Genomic DNA, 19,454 nt, shown 5'->3' with positions numbered 1-19,454 from the left:
CTGGCTTCTTTTAAGCCACAACTAAAATCCCACCTTTTACAGGAATAGTTCCCCAACCCCTCTTAATTTTAGTGTCTTCCCTGTGTTATTTTTTTTCCCTATTTGTCCTGTATATAGTTTATTTTGTACATATTTGTTTATGTGTTGTTTCCACATTAGACTGTAAGTTCCTTGAGGGCAGGAGCTGTCTTTTGCCTCTTTTTGTGTTTCTAGAGCTTAGCACAGTACCTAGCACAAAGCAGATTAATAAATGTCAATAAAATAAATATTTAATAGACAATAAATATTGATTGATTGATTATCAGATAGGAAACAGAGAGAAAATTGACATGTTAAATTGTGAGGATTGGTGGTTATTCATAAAGTTCTCAATTTACAAATAAGTTTGGACATAGTCCCTTCTGTGAATCAGTTCTCTGGATGTTGGTTGCCAAGTAATGTGTGATTACCCCACAGAAAATTGATGAAAATATAACATAACTAAATAATAGTACAGTGTCTGGCATACATTAGGTATACACATAATATATATATTACATGTACATATACATAATATTAATTATACAATCAGGTGCTTAAGTCCTTGTTGAATAAATGTATAATATTGATAGTACTAGTCTAGGTCCTAGGAACAAGAGGTCATGTAGCTTAGAACAAAAGAAAAGCTTGTTCTACCTGTTTTCTGTGATATAGTTGGTCTTCAGAAAGAAACAGCAAGATAATATGTAATTCGACTTTGCTACCCTTGCCTTTCTGTGCCAACTTCCATCTCTGGCGACACTGTATCAATCACCTCAAGATGTTATAAGCTTCTCACGGTAGCATTCCCCCTAGGAAAGAGCCTTTCTTGATCCCTCTAGCTGTTTCCAAAATGCCTTCTAAGATAGATATAGTTGAGATATAGATTTGTATATAGATATAAATATTGTTGTTGTTTATCCTTCACTTTCTAAGGGACCAATGACATCATGGAGTGATGTCGTGATTTGCATGTGAATTGAATTACATTTAAGTGAGTCAGAGTTGCACAAAGCTGTCAGCCTGTTTCTTTTCGAGAATCATTGAAATTTAGTGGCAAGAAAAAAGTCAGGATTTGGTGGATGTAGGGGATGATCATGGTATTTTTGATGTCTAACCAGGCTCTAAGCATTCCACAATGCCTACTTCAGATGCCTTCAAGGCCATTGGAACAAATTGCTGTCACTGGTCCATTCCAGTAGGAAAAGTATTCACATGCTTGAGGTAGACATTTCCTTAACTGACAGACAGGTTTGAGGCCTGTCAGTTACCCTCAACTTGGTTTAGCCTGTCTGCAAAGATGATTTTACCAGGGTGTGACCCCTGTACATGTTACAGCTTCTAGGAATCACAGGTGAGAATTGGGCAAGTGGTTGAACACCAAAGATAGATGAGCAGCCCTGAAAAGGGCTTGTCAATCCTCAGAGGTGCTGTCCTTTAACACCCCATGCACCCCATGCAGATATAGACACATACACACACACATATATATATACACATGTATGAAAAGACATATATATATATATATACATACATATATATGGTGAAGTACTTATACATGTATCAAGGTTGTATTGTGTGTGTGGTTCATAAGGAGGCATGAATAGACATATCCAGCTTTTCCTTCAAGAAAGACTTTAATTCCTTTCAGGAAGAGAAACAGGAAGTAGACTGGAGTCTGGACATTATGCTCTTCTCTGAGAGAAGGAATGTTAGGCTACAAGAGTATCTTATCTTTTCCCTTAAATATTGTTAGTCTATGGGAAGTAATTTCAAAATTCAAGCTAAACTCAGGATCTCTGTTCATTAAGGGGGAAAGGAAGGGACCAAGCTTTATATCCAAGGTTTAACACCCTTCCCACCAAATACCAGTTCTACAATTAACACACACATAGCAAATAGTAAAGAAACCTGTTTATTCAAATTGAATGCAAAACAGGAATCAGAAAAAGTATGCACATGAGAATATGAACCAGACAATACAAATTGAAGAAATGTTCCCATTGGGAGTGAAGTAAATTATTTCATCCAAGAAAGTGAGTCCCAGATCTAACCCAAAAGGAAATTTCCTGAAGTCTCTAATGTAGTAGTCTGAAAATAAGGACATGATTGAAGTTGTACATGTTGGCTTCTACCTAGTCTTTCTCCCTTCATGGCCCTGAAGAGAGGTTAGAGTCCTGCCCATCTCTCTTGATGCTGAAAGCAAGAAGTTTGAAAATATTTAAAAGCCTATATTTCTCTTTTCTTTCACTTTCTTCAATTTATCCCCACACCTCATGTTGGCGTAGGGCACTGATCTCCAATAATAGAGAGTTCCATATCAATGAGTTTGGGTGCATGGGCTCCAAACATTCATTCATACATACACACATAGATACAGGCACCTATGTCAAAGTTTGGAGTACAAGTCTTCAGAAAGGTGGAGGAGAAATGAAAGTGATGGCCAGAGTGTGCAAGGCATAGTGAAGAGATGGCCAAGAAGTGACAATGACAACCATACCAAACTGTGATCATTTAAAGGAACTGAAGATATTTTGCTCAGAGCAGTTAAGCTTAGGGGAGACATAATAGTTTTCAAAATTTGGAGGGTTGTCAAGTGGAAGAAAACGTTTGCTTTACCCTCGAGGTCAGGGTCAGAGGACTCATAGATGCACGTTGCAGGAAGATATTTCAGAACAGTATAAAAGGAAAGTTCCTAGCAACTGAATTTATCCAAAAATTGAGATAGTTGTCCCTAGGAATGATGAATTGTTCATCACTAGAGATTTCAATAAGAGTCCAAATGACCACTTTTGGGAGAGGCTAAAAAGGGTATGTCTCCTTTAGATGGGAGTTGTTTTGGATGGCACCACCATTTCTTCCTTTCATACAACTTGAACCCACCAAAAAGGCTGAAAAAAAAGGTTGATCTCTGGGTCTGAAGAAGGAGTATAGCTCACTTCCCTTAGAATAGAGAGCTTTGAAGGGCAGGGACAGCTCATAGTTTAGTCTCATTTCCCAGATGGACAATTTTTTGGAAACATACTTAGATGCCGCTAAAAAAAACACTTAAGTGTTAGACCAAGAGAAGTTAATTTACCATTGACTTTCTTTCAGCAATAGTCCCCTTGCATTATAACATATTGGGGAGGAAAGAAGCGGCCTAGCATAGAAGTGACATGAGACTTGGGGAATTAGGGCTCGTGTTCATAACTATTTAAGGGTAACATTTCCTGTCCTAACCCTGGAGTACTGGAAGCCCAAAACACCCACATACAGTATGGGAGTGGGCAGGAGGGGGAGAAGCAAATAAGAGAATTAATCTCATTGTACCGAGGATGAAAACCCTCCAAATCTCCCCCAAATTCTGACCCTTTGAATGTCTTCAATTCCCTTGCCTTTGCCCAAATATGACCTTCTATTCTATTTTAGAATATTTTGGAGACATCAAATACATTTCAAAATTTTATTTGGATGATATAAGTGTAAATGAATCAAAAAGCAGATGGATTAAATTTCCCTTGCAATATATATGATTAAAAATTAAGGAGAAAAATGTTTGCAGCAAATATGTTTTGGATTTCCTGAACCAAAAGCACTTGCAAAATAGTTTGAAACTTCCAAAGCACCAAAAGGCAGCTGCTTTGGCCATTCTTCAATGGAACCATCAAACTGCTCCCAGTTGTCTTGGAAACCGCTCTGCATCCAGGGATGTGCTCTCCATTGTATTGTTGGAATGGCATGAAGTCTTCTAGGGTAACATGACTTGACTGTAGTCTGTCTCTTGGGAACCTCCATAAAAACAACATGACCATCTTCTGAGTCCATGCCAGTGAGCAAAACCATACAAATAAATAGAAGAGAAGGAGGGATGAGTATCTGTTTAGGGTCTTTCCTGAAGAAAGAGTTTCTGGGATAAACAGCACTTGGACCCTAGGGACTGTTCCCTCCTGGGTATCCATGCCAGGAGAGACAGAATCCTGGAGCTAACCCAATGGAGCAGGCATGATTTCGCAAAGTAAGACCACCCAGGCCTCTTAGACAATCCCAAACAGGGATGTTCTGTGAAGACACTGGAATCCAGTTTTTAATCATAAAGCTCTGAATTCTAATTGTGACATTTCTGGATATTTAATGTTGTCCTGGTTACATGCAAAAATAATTGGTATCATAGATTGAGAGCTGGAAAGGATTTTAGAGGCCACCAATTCTAACTTTCTCATTTACAGATGAGGAAACTGAAGCACAGAGATTCTATTATGCAACCATTTTTGGCTGGTATTTTAGTTGTTAACTCTTTGTAGAGAAGATCTGTGTACTTACTTTAACTCTGGAGGTTAGTTATAGAGGCCAGGCTCCCCATAACTCTGCCCCTACCCCTCTCCTCCACTCTCATTTCCTCCCACAAGGACTCTGGTAGTTGTGATTCCAAGAAAGCAGCCCACAATTCCCCACTGTAGCCAGGATTCATTCCCATGGAGTAGATATGCCTCTTTTCTTTGTTGTGACTGCTGTGGAAGATTGTAATTGTGATACTTTTGAAAGTCACTCTGACTTTCTGGTCAATGACTAGGCAGATCTACCTCCAGTTTGGCTGATAATCCATTGTCTAAGATATTTGTCTGTCTTGTAGAATCATAAGATTTAGAGCTGAAAGGATTCTGAGAGGTCATTTAGTCTCACTAAAGCCCAAAGAAGTGACTTGCTGTAATGTTAATGGCATATAAGATATTCCCACCCATTAACATGCCTCACATGGATCCCATTAATGGAAATTTGCTTAGGGGAGGCTTGCTTGTGGGAAGGCTCCTTTTGCTAATTTCTAATTAGGCACTGAGTCATGACAGTTGTGATACCTTCTGACTCTGAGAAGTGTATATATACTCTGAGTTGGTATTTTGCTTTGGGGGCTCACAAGAAAGATCTTGTGATTCTCTAGTCAAGATTCTGAGTGGCCCTATGTTCAGAGCTCCCAGACTGCTCAGATGTAAAGGCTCCCTTGATCTAGGGGTGTATGTAAAGTACATAGCAATGCTGCTTTGATTCAGGCAGTCAGAGCCCTGTCTGTTGGTCTTTATTTCTCTGTTTCTATTTTCTCTGTATTTCTCTGAAGTTCAAGGTGCTGACTTTTCCCCTGAACTAGTGAATGTAATTTAAAAAGATTGTTGACTCCTTGAACAGCTATCTTTCCTAGTAAAGTAGATCTAAGAACCTGTGCTAGCAGCCATCCTGGGTATGACAGTGTGGTTGCTGCTACACTTGCCCAAGATCACATGGATACTAAGTAGCAAAAGAAAAAAAAGTTTAACATTCCCATCTTCTGACCCCAGAATCATAACTATGTTCAACCAACAGTACTAGCCATGACTTAACTCAAGGACTAAACAGGGTTTGTTTCAAGCTCTTCCCAATTTTCCCACCACAATGCTTCTCAACATTAATATCTTGCATATTGCATATATCTCAATATTAATATTATAGTTTAAGAGCTGGAAAGGACATTAAGACATCATTTAGCCTGACCTCATCCTTTTAGAGAAGAGGAAACTGGGGCTCAGATTTAGTGTTGACTTTATTTCAAGTCTTGATTCCTCATTTTCATAGCCATGTGACCATAAAAAGCCACTTAATAACTATAAATTTTACTTTCCTCATATGTAAAACTGGGATAATAATACCCCAGGTCACAAGATAGATGTGAAGATAAAATGAGTTGCAACTAAACCAGTCCCTAGGGGAAAATATATCTCTAAATATTTTAATCAACAAAGGAGAAAACAAATCAATGTCTAAGTTATTTAACTAAAATCAAATAAACAAAAAACCTAACCCTAAAAATTCAACAAGTTAAAAAACCCCAATTAAACACCACAACTGGAATTCCAAAAAAGAAAGGAAAGCTTAATAGAATTGAAAGGGAAAGATAGAATGAGACAACTTAAGTCAAGTGCTTTGTAAACCGTTATGTACTATATAAATGAGAACAACTGTTGTTTCATTATATTATAAAATTGAAGAGATTTCAGAAGTTTTCACTTAATGAGAGCCCACGTCCAGAGGATCCTTCATTGGGATAAACCTAGTGGATAAATATTCTCTTATTTATGAGAGACTAGAGAAATAGATTAGTCCTGAGCAAGTGAAGGGTCAGCCCTCCCTTCTTGGCACCAATTTCACTCAGGAGCCAGCACCCACTAGGTCATCCTAACCTCCCATGATGCTTAGGGAGATGACCCAGAGTAACTTTCCCAGAGCTGGCTAAGACGTACCTATAAAACTGTCTTTGAGTCCTATCAGCGCTCTGAGTATACAAGGACATCATTTAACAAACTTGTAAACAGTGAACCCACAGAGGCTCTAAACTCCATGCAGGGTTTTTTCTTTCTGTAAAGAATTAGGTCCTCGATAACAATGAATGTGTTGATTTGGCAGCATCTGGATAGCTATTTTTTCTTAAGATTCAGTGACATTTGCACAAAGTAAAAAAGGAAAAAAAAACCACTTCTCACAATAATCTGTACATATGAGTATACAAATTTCTTGAATTGAAGATATCAAGAAAGATGGAGAGCCTGTATGTCTTGGCTCAGAAGGGATTGGGGGAAGGGAGTTAGTAGCCTCTGGTCCTTTGGCCATTGACTGGAGTTCTGATTCCAAATAACCTCTGAACTTCCCACTGACCGGATCTGATGGCTCCCAGTCAAGGTTGGAAGCAAGCCCTGGAGCTGAATGGATCCCAATGGGATTCTATGAAGGACTGACTGCTGGCAAACTGATTAGATTCACATAAAGTGAGGAGTACATGAAAATAGGTCAGTGATTATGGAAAAACAACCCTCAATTGGGGACACTGATTTGATGCCATAGCCTAGATTGCTTTCTAGAGCAAAGTAATGGAGGATAAACAGATGACTCAGTCCCAAGAGTCTCGAAGTCTGAGTCAGCAGCATCCACAAATAGTCGTGCCTCCTATTTTTGTCCCTATCTTCCATTTAACTGCTGCCTTATAAATGTCTCTCTTTACAGATCTCCTTTCCTTTCCCTTGCACCCCCAACTTTGATTTCCTAAAGCTGGCAAGTAGTCTCTGCTTACTTCAGGCAGATAGTCCTAGTGTTTGCTCTTCCTAACCATGACAAGTCATAAGTCAGAGCTCCAATCAGTCAAAGATTCCCCAGGCCTGTAGAGGTGGGCTCCCAGGGACAGACTGCCCCCAGACAGTCTCCAGTCCCTGAGGAATAAAGCCCTGTCCCTGTGCCTGAACCTACCCCCTCACTTGTTTCTATAGTCTGAGTCAGAAGAATGAGGCTATACCATGTTTCACCTTTGTGCCTCACATATCATAGGTATGGATGCTTTTTGAATGAATGAACAAAAGTGAGTCATGGAAAAGAATTTTCCAAAGACAAAAATATAGAAAAATTGGCACTTCTCCTTATGAATCTCATGGTGAGAGGGAAATAAATTTGAATAATGCTACAAAAGGCTCTCCTTTTCCTCTGTTTTTAATGTAGAAAACATTAACATGAAAAAATATCTATGTGGTGGACCATAGGATCACAAATTTTGTGCCAAAAGGGAGCTCTGACTTTGTATCTGTCCCCTTGTCTCCACTTATAGCCACCACCCTAGGTCAGTCCCTCATCACCTCTTCCTTGGCCTTTTAGGCCTTCCAGGATTTTACTCTCAGGATATTTTTTTTTCCTTTTGAACACTACCATACAAACTAACATATTTGCTACCCCCCTACATATGACATATTATCTTCTATTTGTTAAGGGCCTACTATGTGCTAGGCACTGTGGTAAATTCCGGGGGTACAAAAAGAGGCAAAAAACAGTTCCTGCACTCAAGGAGCTTAGAGTCTGATGGGGGAGACAACATGCAAACAATATATACAAAGCAAGCTATGTACAGGATAATTAAGAAATAATTAAGAGGGAAAGTGCTAGAATTAAGAGGGATTGGGAAAAGCTTCTAGTAAAAATTGGGATTTTAGCTTACAGGAAGCTAAAGAAAATCAGTAGGTAGAGGTGAATAGGGAAAGCATTCCAGGCACAAGGGACAGTCAGAGAAAATGCCCAGAGCCAAGAAAAGTTTGTGGAACAGTCAGGAGGACAGTGTCACTGGATCAAAGAACCCATTTTGGGGAGTAAGGTGTAAGAAGATTGTAAAGGTAATAGAGGTGTTAGGTTATGGAGAGCTTTGCATGCCAAACAGAGAATTTTAAATTTGCTTCTGGAAACAATTAGAAGTCACTGGAGTTTATTGAGTGTATGTATGTGTGGGGGCGGGATAGCATTGGGAAAGAGGGAGGTTTGACTTGGTCAGAACTGTGCTTTAGGAAAATCACCCTGGTGGCTGAATGGAAGATGAACTGATCAGGGAGAAGTGTGAGGCAGACAAACCCACTAGCACGCCATTGCAGTAATCAAGGCATAAGGTGTTGAGGGCACACAAGAGAGTGGTGGCAGTGTCAGAGGACAGAAGGGAGTAGACTCATCCCTTGGAATACCCTTCCTCCTCACCTCTATCTCTGAGATTCTCCAGCCTCTTTCCAAGATCAGTTCAGGGTTCACCTATGGGTCTTCCCCTTTCCTTCCAGTTTTTAGTGCCCTATCTCCAAATTTTAATTGGTATATAGTTTATATTCAAATACATATGTAACTCCTATTTCCCCTGATGAAATTTAAGCTCCTTGAGGGAAGGATATGTTTCATTTTTGTCTTCATATCCCCATTGCCTAGTTCAGTGCCTGGCATATAGTAAATAAATATTAATACATATTTATTGACTGAGTTGAATACATCCCAAAGACTCCCATAATTTTATGGATAAGGAAGCTGAGGCCCAAAGAAAAGACTCATCCATGCTGACTTTAGTATACAAGCATCATTCACATCTTCTTTACGAGATAGCCACTTTCATCTTTTAGGTCTTATTCCATACTCGTAGGATCTCTGATTTTGTCCATAGATACTCCCTCTCCTCACCCAGAACTCAGCCACAATCATTGTCAGCAGACAATCTTTGAGAATTGTGGTGGCTGAAAAATTCATCACTCTTGAGTTCAACTTCTTGATATTCCAGTTGTTCTAGTTTGGTCTTCAGACGACAGGAATATAGGTCATTCAGTCACATAGCCTTCTGGGAATTAGGGTCATCTCCACACAGAGTCAGCCATCAGAGGAGGACTTTAGTGGAGGTTTTCCATTTAAAACCAATGTCCCAATGGTGCCACCAGGGCTCTGTATCACAGGTCCAATCATCCAAGGACACATTAACCTAAGCAGTCACACATTATTCCACTTGAGAATCTACAACTTGCTCACTTTATCATTGCTACCATCTCTGTCCCTTTTGTCCTGGCCTCTTTTTTCCTACTTCTCCTTTAGAAAGGACCTCTGGCTCCCAATTTTTCCCCTCTAAGAATGTCTCTGAAACAGGCTTCCTGTTTAATTTTTTGTGTGTTTGTTTGAGGTTTGTTCTGTTTTTTCCTGCTAGTGACTGCAAGGGGATAGTCAATCAGCATGAAAACCAAACTGTCTATACTCTCATGACAAAAGAATTACTGAATTTAGTGATTAGAAGTCCTAGGTTTGAATAGAGAGTTTGCTACTGACAGTATGACCACAGACAAGCCATCTGTTCTCTTTGGGCCTCTCTTTTTTCATCCATAAAATGAGAGAGTTGAACTTAGACAACCTCTAACAATACTTCCAATCCTAAATCCTATTTGTTTGGTTTTCTTCCTACCTATGGGACATTGTTTTGAATGGAAATGGGCAGTTAGAAAACCAAACCACATTCCAGTACTCTGCAGTGCCCACTTACTCTGCTCCTGCTCCCATGTCACAGAAAGCTACTAGGAGATGGAGAATGATTTTCCCCCAAGAGTGGTTAAACCAGACCTACCATAGACCTTCATGAAGTCTCACAGCTACTCATCAAGTGTTTCATTCATATCAATGGACTCCCTTCTCAACACAGCTATTCTAAACGTCTCTTTTACAGTCTTAAGTCAATTCCCCAATCTCACTACAACCCTCTTCTTGGCACAATCAATTTAATTAAAAAGTTTTTATTAATCATCTACCATGTAGCAGCATGCTGTGGTATATAGAGACCTGGCCAAAAAGCCAAGAAGACAAGTTCAAATCCTGCTTCTGACATAAACTAGCTTGTGTGACCATGGGCAAGTTATTCAACCTCTTTCAGGGTTCTAGACCAGAGATATCAAACACACAGCCAGCAGGTCATGCCAAGGGCTGCCAGATTAAAATGTAATTGAAAAATATTTGTTGTTGTTGTTTTTCAGCTGTGTCCGACTCTTCATGGCCCCATTTGGGGTTTTCTTGGCAAAGATACTGCAGTGGTTTGTCATTTCCTTCTCCAGCTTATTTTAGAGAGGAACAAACTGAGGCAAATAGGGTTAAGTGACTTGCCCAAAGTCACACAGCTAGTAAGTGTGTGGGACCAGATTTTAGTTTAGGGAGATGAGTCTTACTGACTCGAAGTCCTGACACTGTACCACCTAGCTGTCAGAAAAATATTTACAAAATAAATACTAAAATACAATAAAACGTAATGTTAACATGTGTTTAACATGTGGTTGATGTAGTGCCCCTATTTCTACTAGAGTTTGATACAGCTCCTCTAGGAACTCTCTAAGACTATAAGTTGTAGAGACAGTGCCCACCTGCATTTGTGGTGGTAGTTTCCTCACCTGGGAGTTGTCTATGCCAATGAAATCCTAGGTCCTTATTTCTATAATACTATGTGCTAGGCACTGTTTTAGGTTAGGCAAAAAATATAACAGTTCTTCCCCTCAAAGATCTTATATTTTATATCAAGGAAATGGAATGCACAAAGATATAGGAAATAAAAATACACACACCATATATATATATACATATATACACATGTATACATATAGATACATGTATTTTTTCTATATGAAAAGTAATTTCAGGGGAATAATAACACTTGGCAAAACCAGAAAAAGCTTTTTGCAGGAGATGGCATGTGATGACTTGACTTTCTGCCTTATGTAGAAAATTAAAACTATTCTGTTTGACTCCTTTATGTCCTTAGGTTTTTACCTTGAAAAATATCCCTGCATCTGTCAGCCACACTTAAGTAATATTGTGCTAATTGGCATTGTCACAGGTATTGAAGCATCTGGCTCATTTTCCATAATCAATACCATTCTAGAAAATTTCTTTCTTCCCAAGATGGCATATCTTATCAAACATATGCAAATAACCTCTGAATTGTTAATTGCTAGGCATGATTGGTGATTAAATTTTGATTATGATCAATCACTACTTATGATTCCTTATAAGATGTTCAAAGCAAACTGCACAAAGATAATAATGAGGGTTTTCATCCAATCCTCTAATGAAACTAAGACTCTACAACGTTTTTTTGCAATCCATGTTTCCAAGAGTCAGACTATTTCCAATAGAAGAGATGTGCCAGACAGAGGTGTTGGGTGTCCTGACAATAGCTGAAAAGATTAGTAAGACAAAAGCCAGAGCGATATATTTTTCCAGCCTAAAAAAGTTTAGGAGGTCAGCAGAGGTCTGTGACGCTGGAGTGAGAGCTGACCCAGAGCACACAAGGCACAGTGCCAGGGGTGGGCCATAGAAGCAGCAGTAGCAACAGCCAATTTGGGAGTCTTCATCTCAGAGATAGAGGGGGTGGCTAGGTGGCGCAGTGAGTAGAGCACCGGCCCTGGAGTCAGGAGGACCTGAGTTCAAATCCGGCCTCAGACACTTAACACAAAAACTAGCTGTGTGACCTTGGGCAGGTCGCTTAACCTCAATTGCTCTCTAAAAAACAAAAAAAAAGGGGAGGGGTTGGACAATTGGTCAGAAAGAGATTACAGGAAACCCTTTTTTGCTGGGAGAAACTGGCACTGCTTGGCAACTCTATTGCCCCTACAGCTCCTGGGTTGCAGTTCCAGGACAGAGACAAGCACTTGTGTGGTTAGTCACAAGGTGCCAGGAGCCCTGGTTGCAGTTCTAAGGCAGAGAAAAGTACTAGAACTTGTGACTGAAGGTGAGTAGGGGACCTGGTCACAGTTCCAGGGCCAAGAGTGGTACTTGTGACTGCAGAGGAGCAAGGACCTTCCTGGATAAAGACCAGAGTATAGACCAAGAGAGTAATGACCACAAAGTCCACTAAAGAAAATAATTTTTAAATTATAATTGGAAAGGTCAAACTTAATGACTCCATAAGACCTCAAGAATCAATAAAACAAAGTCAAAAGAATGAAAAAAAAATAGAAGAAAATGTGAAATATATCACTGAAAAAACAACTGACCTAGAAAATAGGTTGAAAGATAATTTAAGAATTATTAGACTGAAAGTCATGATAAAAAAAAAGATCATAGACATCATATTTAAAGCAATTATTGAGGAAAATTGTCTAATGTCCTAGAATCAGAGGGCAAAATAGAAATTGCAAGAAACCACCAATCACCTCCTGAAAAAGATCCCAAAATGAAAACTCCTAGGAATAGTATAGCAAAATTCCAGAGCCAATATGTCAAGGAGAAAATATTGCAAGCAGCCAGAAAAAAAACAATTCAGTTATTGTGGAGCTACAGTCAGGATCACACCAGAATTAGCAAGTTCTATATGGAAGGGTTGGAGGGATTGAAGTATGATATTCTGGAAGAGAAATTAGTTAGGATTACAACCAAAAATAATCTCCCTAACAAAACTACTATAATTCTTCAGGGGAAAAATATACATTTAATAAAATAGAGGACTTTCAAACATTACTGATGAAAGATAAGAACTGAATAGAAAACTTGACATTCAAACACAAGGCTCAAAATAAGAATAAAAAGGTAAACATGACAGCCTAAATCATAAGGATTTAATAAGGTTAAACTGTTTGCATTCCTATATGGGAAGGTGATACATGCAACTCCTAAGAACTTTATTATTATCAGGGCAGTGAGAAGGAGTCTTCATAAATGAAGGGCATATATGTGAATCAATTATGTTGGAATAATCTAGGGAAAAAATGAAGGGATGAGATAAAGGGATACATTAGGAAAAGGCAGAAGGAAGTGGTAGAATGAGGAAATATTTTTCTCACATAAAAGAGGCACACAAGGAAAATTTTTTTATAGTGCAAGTGAAATTGGGTGTGGTGGCAAGGAAATGCTTGAACCTCAATCTCATCAAAATTGGTTCAAAGAGGGAAGAATACATAAATACATTCCATTGGGTATAGAAATCTATTTTACTCAAAAGGGAAATAGGTGGAGACAGAGACAAGAAATATGGAACTGAGGACAGGGAATGATAAGAGGGAGAGCACATTAAGGGAGGCAGTAGTCAGGGGCAAAATGAACTTTTAAAGAGGGGCAGGATTAAAAAGATAGAGAAGGATAAACAAAAGAAAATAAGATGGAAGGAAAAGCACAATAATCATAGCTGTGAATGGAATTCTTGTTCACCCATAAAATGGAAGCAGATAGAAGAATGGGTTAGAAATCAGAATCCAATATATTGTTTACTAGAAACACACTTGAAACAGAAAGATACACACACACACACACACACACAGAGTCAAAATAAAGGTCTAGAGCAGAATCTCAGCTGAAGTAAAAAAGGTAGGGTGGCAATCATGGTCTCAGACAAAGCAAAAGCAAAAAAGAGACCTAATTAAAAGATAATGAGGAAAACTACATTTTGCAAAGAGGTACCAAAGACAATAAAGTAATATATAATTTTGAAGCAAGTTTCTCTGATACAAATCTTGTTTCCCAAATATATAGGGAACTGAGTCAAATTTATAAAAATAAGAGCCATTTCCCAATTGGTAAATGGTCAAAGGATATTAATAGGCAGTTTTCAGAAGATGAAATCAAAGCTATCTATAGTAATATGAAAAGAAATGCTCTAAATCCCTACTGATTAGAGAAATGCAAATTAAACCAACTGTGAGGTATCCCTTCACACCTATCTGAAATGACAAATGCTAAAGAGGATGAAGGAAAATAGGTATACTAATAAATTGTTGGTGGAGTTATTGAATAGGTCCAATCATTCTGGAGAACAATTGGGAATTATGCCCAAAGGACTATAAAATTGTGCCTGCCCTTTGATCCAGCAATAACACAACTACATCAGCACCTTAAAGAGATCAAAGAAAATGGAAAAGGACCAACACATACCAAAAAAAATATTTATAGCAGCTCTTGCATGGTGGTAAAAAGTTGGAAGTTGAGGGAATGCTCAACAATTGGGGAATGACTGAACAAGTTGTGATATATGATTGTGACAGAGTACCATTGTGCTTTATGAAATGACAAGGCAGAGAGGATTCAGAAAAAAAAATGTATGGCAAGACCTATATGAATTGATGCAAAGTGAAGTGAGAACTGGGAGATCATTGTACACAATAACAGCAATGTCATAATGATGATCAAATGTGAAAGACTTGGCAACCCTGATCAATAAAATGATCCAAGACAATTCCAAAGGATTCAAGATGAAAAAATGCTATCCACCTCTAGAGAGAGAACTGATGAACTCTAAGTGTAAATTGAAGCATGAAAATGTGTGTGTCTATACACATATATTTAAAAGATGTTTATTGAATTGCATTCCTTCAACTCAAGTAATTTTGGACCCATTTTAGGAAATAACAGTTATAGCCATACTTAAAAAGGATACTACTAGAATTAATAAAAAAATTGTTTTTTCTAGTATTGAAGATGAATGCACATTAAACATTTATACTCTCCATCTTGACTGCTTCTGTGACCAAGGAAGGCGTTTATACAACATGTGGCCAGGGTAAGGAAAAGAATTATGAGATCATATTGTTTGGAGCTAAAAAAGGGTCTTAGACATTATCAAGTGCTACCCTATTTGTAGTCTAAGTAGCCCTTTCTGTTACCACTTGAGACAGTGGGATTCATCAGAGTCTAGAAAAAAGGAGCCACAAAGCTACCTGGTAGCATGTCAGTCTTAAGTAGGGCTTCTTATCTCTTCTTGTGTCATGGGTGCTTTTAGAAATCTGGTGGAGCCTATAGACCCCTGCTCAGAATTGTGTTTTTAAATGATTGAAAGAAATGGTAAATTTCAGTTAGAGGTTAGTGACATTAAAGGTGTCATTTTTCTCCATCCAAATTCATTAATCTACTGAAATCTATCCACTGACTATCCCATAGGGGTCTCAAACCCCTGAACTCAAATGAAATAATATTTGTAAAAATATGCAATAACTTTTGAGATCAAATAAAAAATTTTTAAAGCACTTAGCATAGTGCCTGGCAAACAGTAGGCACCATATAAATGTTTATTCCTTCCCTTCCTCTCCTTCTTCCCCCACACCCGGCACCTGCCCTAGAACTCAAGACAGAACAGAAATATCTGGACCCTGAGAAAAAAGATAAAGAAAGAGGGGATTCTAAAGTCAGAGTTGGGGACCATCCTGTAAAGAGACTCATTGTTTCTGTAACTGCTGGCACTATTACTACTAGAACCTTTGTCAGAATGGGAAGAACCAGGATAAGGTAGCAAGACAACAACAGAATGACAATCAAATGGAACTTTTCAGGTCTAGCCATTGATAATCCTAGAGGCCCTGACTACTGTTCTGGTGACATGTGCACCAATTCCCTCCTTTTACAGAACTAGAAACTAAGGTCCCTAGAAAGGCCCTACTTCTCCTAGGCTGAGCACTCTAGCTATTTTAATACCAGTAAGCAAGACACTTGCTCAAGACAAAGGTCATAAAAGCACCTTCAGAAAGCTGCTGTTGGGGCAGCCATGGTTGGATGAGGGTAACGCAGGGGCAGGATGATAGGGGAAGGAAGAAATAATTTGAAGTTTGCAGTCACTAGTGTATTCCATCTCTCTTAGTTTCCCATTTTGACCAATAATTCTTTTTTTGTTTGTTTTCTTAAAATTCATTCATTCATTCATTTGTTGGTTCATTCATTCATTCAGTTTCACTTTTCAAATATTCACTTCCAAAAGATTTTGAGTTCTAATTTTTCTCTGCCTCACTCCCTGCCCCATTCCTCAAGACGGCATGCAATCTGATATAGGCTCTACATATATATTCATATTAAACATTTTCACATTACTCTGTTGTAAAGAATTAGAACCAATGGGAGAAACCACAAGAAGGTAAAAAACAAAAAAAAAAAAGAAAAGAGAGCAAATAGTCTGTTTCGTTCTGCATTCAGACTCCATAGTTCTTTCTCTGGATATGGACAGTATTTTCCATCCTGAGTCTTTCAGAGTTGTCTTAGATCCCTTCATTGCTGAGAAGAGCCAAGTCTATCAAAGTAAGTCATCACACAACATTGCTATTATTGTTTGACCAATAATTCTTCCTGACTGGGTGCTAAGCTTAATTATTCCCTGATGATGAACTGCAAGTGTAGTCAGCACCCTTTAGTTTGGACCTTGAGGCAAAACCCCTATTTTCCTCCAAATCCCTAGCTAACATTCTGGAAATGAGTTTCAAAAACACATATTCTTATTTCTAGACAAGAGTCTTTTTATTGCTCTGGAGTGCCTGTACTTTTTGCTAATTAGCAAAGTCCTATTAATATTTTCTGAGAGAAACTAAATGCTCCAATCCCTTTTGTGTGGGCTGGAATTTCTCTCTGGGGTTAGAGTTCCCCTCCAGTCTTAACTTGCAAGTATTTTTTTTTAATTCTCCAAACCATGAGGACCAAGTGTGCCTATTAGTTTTCAGGACAATAAAACTGTCAAGTGGGTGAGAACCACTCTGCATCCCTATTTAGTGAAATATGATTATTGAAGTTGTAGGAGGAATGGAAACACTTATCAAAGGAGTCAGCCTCAGAAGTTGCAGGATCTTGGGGCTTCTTAGGCATTCCCCTCTAGAAGGAATACTTGGTCATGAGGTAAATTTGTAAGGACAAGAATCTAGTGGCCACATTTCAGAACAGCTTTCTTTAAATAATTGCTATTGCTGTGGAGTTAGCTGAGAAAAGAAGATTCTGTGATTCTTACAGATGAGATCCTGAAATCAGGCGAATACAGAACTTCCTCCTTTTCTAAAATAGAAAAAATTATTGGGTGGCTAGGTGGCGCAGTGAGTAAAAGCACTGGCCCCAGAGTTGGGATGACCTGGGGATTGAATCTGGGCTCTGAAACTTAGCACCACACCCAGAAATAACTGACCGTATAACCTTGAGCAAGTTACTCAACCCCAAGTGCTTAAAAAAGAAAAAAAAAAAAGAAAAGAAGAAATTATATGAGCCACTACAGCTCTTGAATGGGAGTAGGGGAAGGACTGGGTCTTTCTGAAAAGAGCTGTCAAAGGATATGAGAGATGGAGATAATTGGCTTATAGAAGGAGAACTCAAAGGAAGTTTGGTGTTCAGCCCCCACATACCCACTTTTTTTGCAGATGGGAAAAGTGACCCTCAGAGAGGCCCAGTGAAGTGCCCAGGGTGGTAAGGAGGAGGGTCTCTCTCACAGGTCCTCTGATTCTAAGTTTAACCCTCTTTGGACTGCACCACTTCTGCTTGGTGATTAGCTGGCTAGCATAGAACAAGTCACGAAATGTCAGATCTGGAAGGATCTTTATAGCCTGCCTGGCCCAATTTTTTCATTTTATTGAGGAAGAAATCAAGGCACAAAGAATGGAAATAGTTTACCCAAGATCACAAGGGTAATGAGAAGTGGTTAAAATTTGAACTCAGGTCATAGAAACATAGATTTAGGACTGATACTGTTGTCATGCACTGTGGTACTTACCTTCATTGCCCATGACACCACTCTAATTGGGGTCTATGCCACTCTCCACTCTGCTGGGACTCAGGTTGCTGCCTGAAGTCAAGGGGATTACCTTCTTTCCCCCTTATTGCCTGGCTGCTGTATGATCTCCTACCTGTGTTGTCCCCTACAGCTGCCTACAAATCAGAGCATCAGTGCCCACACCTTCTGGTGCCTATAGACCAGGCCATTACTGTCCCATTACTGCCTGGCTGCTATCTGATGCTTCCTACAATGCTGCTAATGCTATCTATGATGCGTTTTCCAAACCAGTGTTATTGCATCAGATCCTATCAATTAGGCCAATTTGTCCCTGAACTAGGAATTCCCTTATTTGGCACAATGGACCACTCAGAGATGAAGGTTTGTGGTAAGCAATCATTTTGACTAAATAGAAGCACAAGTGAGCACAACTCCTCTGTGATTCTCCTGTCAAGGATAACTAGCTAACACCTCGCTACCCTAAGGTAAGGGCAGCTAGGTGGTGCAATGGATAGAGTACTGGGTCTGGAATCAGGAAAATATCTTCCCGCATTCAAATCTGGCCTCAGACACTTACTAGCTGTGTAACCCTGAGCAAGTCACTTAACCCTGTTTGTCTTTGTCAAACAAGTTGGAGAAGGAAGTGGCAAACTACTACAGTCTCTTTGCCAAGAAAACCCAAAATGGGGTCACAAAAAGTCAGATACAACTGAAATGGCTGAACAACAAACAACCCCAATGTAGCTCCAAAATTTAATTCATTCTTTGCCCCACAGAATCCAAACCTGAATTTCAGGTCAATGTACCTATGTGGGGGAAGGAGAGGGGTAGAAAATTTAACTCTTAGAATGCCTCATCTACTTCATCTTGGCCCTTAACAAACATATAGAATGTGTATCAGAGGAAAGAGTTGAATCCAAGTCTTCCTGACTGGAAGGTTGCCCTTTTATCCATCATTACCTTTGTGGACACTGGCAATATGAAGAGTTAGCAAAAGCGAGAGAAAGAGAGACAGAGAGAGAGACAGAGAGAGACAGACAGACAGACAGACAGAGACAGAGACAGAGAGACAGAGAGACAGAGAGAGACAGGGAGAGACAAAGAGAGACACAGAGAGACAGAGACAGAGAGAGGAGAGAGAGAGAGAGAGAGAACATCTCTGACCTTAGAGTTATTGTTAACTTATATTCATTCCCCTTTGGTTTCTCTTTCAAAGTTTCAGCATCACCACCTCCTAGGAAGTACTTGGCACTGAAACGATGTTTGTTTTTCTTCAATGCATTTTAACAAGGTGAAAGCTGTAAGGGGGAGGGGAGGAAGGAAGACCCACCAAACAGCCTGGCTGTGGAGGTCACAGGCAAACCAGTCAAAACTGCGCTGAGGGAAGGCCCATTTGTCAAAAGAGAAAGGAAATGAGGAGCAGGGAGCTGCCATGATTACGGACTGTTCATAAGGAAAGACAGAAGCCAGAGGTTTGATGTACAACTAGACAAGCAGAGGTTATGTGGAGAGCCAGGGCCGAGCTCATTTGCAAACTTGGGCCCATTTCATTAAGTGAGTGCAGAGACAGGCTGTCTCAGTCCAACAGAGAAGGATCTCATTATCCACATAGGGAACAAGAGATAAGAATCTTTTAATAATTGCTGGGAATTTTTTTTTATTCTTATGTGGAATGCCAATTTATGCC

The 19,454-nt window shown here is 39.3% G+C and overlaps 1 long non-coding RNA gene across 1 annotated transcript in view; it reads right to left on the bottom strand.

Annotated features, from left to right (window-relative positions):
* Nucleotides 1-3,449: 3,449 nt before the first annotated feature.
* The window catches only part of LOC138142476 (uncharacterized), a 35,170-nt gene continuing 19,165 nt past the window's right edge, over nucleotides 3,450-19,454 (bottom strand). Inside the window, exon 3 of the long non-coding RNA XR_011163432.1 lies at nucleotides 3,450-3,815. This is a non-coding gene — a long non-coding RNA (uncharacterized lncRNA). The remainder of the gene's footprint in view (nucleotides 3,816-19,454) is intronic.

The sequence above is a fragment of the Petaurus breviceps genome, unplaced genomic scaffold (assembly GCF_028583685.1).
Source record: "Petaurus breviceps papuanus isolate PSGF00001 unplaced genomic scaffold, PetGlider_PUasm1.0 90591, whole genome shotgun sequence".
Lineage (NCBI taxonomy): Eukaryota > Metazoa > Chordata > Mammalia > Diprotodontia > Petauridae > Petaurus > Petaurus breviceps.
Note: the sequence above shows the minus strand (reverse complement) of the source record. Positions and strands in the feature narration are given on the sequence as shown.